The 3,230-nt window shown below is 51.9% G+C and overlaps 1 non-coding gene across 1 annotated transcript; it reads right to left on the reverse strand.

Annotated features, from left to right (window-relative positions):
• Positions 1-1,713: 1,713 nt before the first annotated feature.
• On the reverse strand, positions 1,714-1,869 carry LOC120696300. The gene has a single exon (XR_005684078.1). It is a non-coding gene; the product is annotated as a 5.8S ribosomal RNA (ribosomal RNA).
• Between the last annotated feature and the right edge of the window lie 1,361 nt (positions 1,870-3,230).

Genomic DNA, 3,230 nt, shown 5'->3' on the forward strand with positions numbered 1-3,230 from the left:
GGCCGGGCAGGCTAAGCCAATGGCACGGGCCCTTGGGGCGCGAACACCCAAATGTGGGTCAGGGCGAGCGGCGGGCACATGCACCGGTTGCTAGCTTGGATTCTGACTTAGAGGCGTTCAGTCATAATCCGACACATGGTAGCTTCAGATGGCCGGGTGTGGGTCGCGCGCTTCAGCGCCATCCATTTTCGGGGCTAGTTGATTCGGCAGGTGAGTTGTTACACAGTCCTTAGCGGAAATTGACTTCCATGACCACCGTCCTGCTGTCTTAATCGACCAACACCCTTTGTGGGTTCTAGGTTAGCGCGCAGTTCGGCACCGTAACCCGGCTTCCAGTTCATCCCGCATCGCCAGTTCTGCTTACAAAAAATGGCCCACTTGGAGCTGCCGATTCCATGGCATGGCTCACCGAAGCAGCCATGCCATCCTACCTATTTAAAGTTTGAGAATAGGTCGAGGGCGTTGTGCCCTCGATGCCGCTAATCATTGGCTTTACCCGATAGAACTCGTAATGGGCTCCAGCTATCCTGAGGGAAACTTCGGAGGGAACTAGCTACTAGATGGTTCGATTAGTCTTTCGCCCCTATACCCAAGTCAGACAAACGATTTGCACGTCAGTATCGCTTCGAGCCTCCACCAGAGTTTCCTCTGGCTTCGCCCCGCTCAGGCATAGTTCCCCATCTTTCGGGTCCCGACAGGCGTGCTCCAACTCGAACCCTACACAGAAGATTAGGGTCGGCCAGCGGTGCGGCCTGTGAGGGCCTCCCACTCGTCAGATTCCTTGCACTTCCTAGGTTTAAGAACCCGTCAACTCGCACGCATGTCAGACTCCTTGGTCCATGTTTCAAGACGGGTCGGATGGGGAGCCCACAGGCCGTTGCAGCGCAGCGTCCCGAGCGACGCGCCTTACGACGTGCAAGAACCGGCCGTGCCGATGACGGCTTCCAGAGGCACCTAAGGCACCTAGGCTTAGGCCGCCGGCACGACCGACAACAGTCCACCCCCCGAGCCTATCGGCGGACCAGCAAAAGCCGTTCCGCATACGACCAAGGTGCATCTCCAGCCCCCATCCACTTCCCTCCCAGCAATTTCAAGCACTCTTTGACTCTCTTTTCAAAGTCCTTTTCATCTTTCCCTCACGGTACTTGTTCGCTATCGGTCTCTCGCCTGTATTTAGCCTTGGACGGAGTTTACCGCCCAATTTGGGCTGCATTCCCAACAACCCGACTCGTTGATGGCGCCTCGTGGTGAGACAGGGTCCGGGCCGGACGGGGCTCTTACCCTCCCAGGCGTCCCTTTCCAGGAAACTTGGGTCCGGTCTGTCTTTGAAGAGACCTCTCCAGACTACAATTCGGATAGTGAGGCTACCCGATTCTCAAGCTGGGCTACTCCTGGTTCGCTCGCCGTTACTAGGGGAATCCTTGTAAGTTTCTTCTCCTCCGCTTATTTATATGCTTAAACTCAGTGGGTAATCCCGTTTGACTTGGGGTCGCGGTCCGAGCACCAAGGCGCTACGGTTGCAAATGGGTCCTCTAGGCCATGGAGCTAGCTGCGAGCCGAGACACCACACCGAGAACAACTTATGTCACCCACCACATGCAGGTGCCCGACACGGTAAGCCAGCAGCTTCAACTTCAGCTGACCATACCACGCGGCACGGGGAACCAAACACCACGTCCGTACCCAAGGATGGGTTGGGAGTGTCTTTTGGCGTGACGCCCAAGCAGACGTGCCCTCAACCAGAAGGCCTCGGGCGCAACTTGCGTTCAAAAACTCGATGGTTCGCGGGATTCTGCAATTCACACTAGGTATCAAATTTTGCTATGTTCCTCATCGATGCAAGAGCCGAGATATCCGTTGCCGAGAGTCGTGTGGATTAAGATAGCAACATTGCACGGGGCATGATTGGCAGGCCGATCATGACCCCAAGCAAGGCAATACCAGTGTTTCTTGATGCCTTCGGCGCCATGGGTTCTTTGGTAGCCCCTCTCCAACATAATGAAGGTGGGGGGCCTTGGCCGGACCGTAGCCCGACAACATGGATGACACATTCACGGTCTATTTTGTTTAAGGGTCACAACAATGATCCTTCCGTAGGTTCACATACGAAAGACTTGTTGCGACTTCTCCTTCCTCTAAATGATAAGGTTCAATGGACTTCTCGCGACGTCGGGGGCGGCAAACCGCCTCCGTCTCCGCGATCCGAACACTTCACCGGACCATTCAATCGGTAGGAGCGATGGGCGGTGTGTACAAAGGGCAGGGACGTAGTCAATGCGGGCTGATGACTCACACTTACTAGGCATTCCTCGTTGAAGACCAACAATTGCAATGGTCTATCCCCATCATGATGAAATTTCCCAAGATTACCCGGGCATGTCGGCCAAGGCTATATACTCGTTGAATACATCAGTGTAGCGTGTGTGCGGCCCAGAACATCTAAGGGCATCACAGGCCTGTTATTGCCTCAAACTTCTGTGGCCTAAACGGCCATAGTCCCTCTAAGAAGCTAGCTGCGGAGGGATGGCTCCGCATAGCTAGTTAGCAGGTTGTGGTCTCGTTCGTTAACGGAATTAACCAGACAAATCGCTCCACCAACTAAGAACGGCCATGCACCACTACCCATAGAATCAAGAAAGAGCTCTCAGTCTATCAATCCTTGCTACGTCTGGACCTAGTAAGTTTCCCCGTGTTGAGTCAAATTAAGCCGCAGGCTCCACGCCTGGTGGTGCCCTTCCGTCAATTCCTTTAAGTTTCAGCCTTGCGACCATAGTCCCCCTGGAACCCAAAGACTTTGATTTCTCATAAGGTGCCGGCGGAGTCCTATAAGCAACATCTGCCGATCCCTGGTTGGCATCGTTTCTGGTTGAGACTAGGACGATATCTGATCATCTTTGTAACACCCTAATTTAAATTTCAGCATTTAATAATAAATTTAACTGGCTTTATTTGATTTTCTAAGGTTTATATGTGTTAGTCTTGCATTTAAACCAATTTTTGTTCCTCAAGTAATTAAAAATTTATCATAGGTTTAAATCTTGGTGTTGCATTCATGCTGGTGCATAGTTTTAATTATTTGAGTGTGGTTTGAATTCAAATTTGTATTTGAATTCAAACTTTGTTTGATTTAGAAATAGAAAAGAGAGAGTAAATAGAAATAGAAAAGAAGAAAACCCAACAAAACCCCAAACCCAACAGCAGCCCAACCCAATAACCCTGACCCGGCCCAA

This window comes from Panicum virgatum, chromosome 2K, assembly GCF_016808335.1.
Source record: "Panicum virgatum strain AP13 chromosome 2K, P.virgatum_v5, whole genome shotgun sequence".
Taxonomy (NCBI): domain Eukaryota; kingdom Viridiplantae; phylum Streptophyta; class Magnoliopsida; order Poales; family Poaceae; genus Panicum; species Panicum virgatum.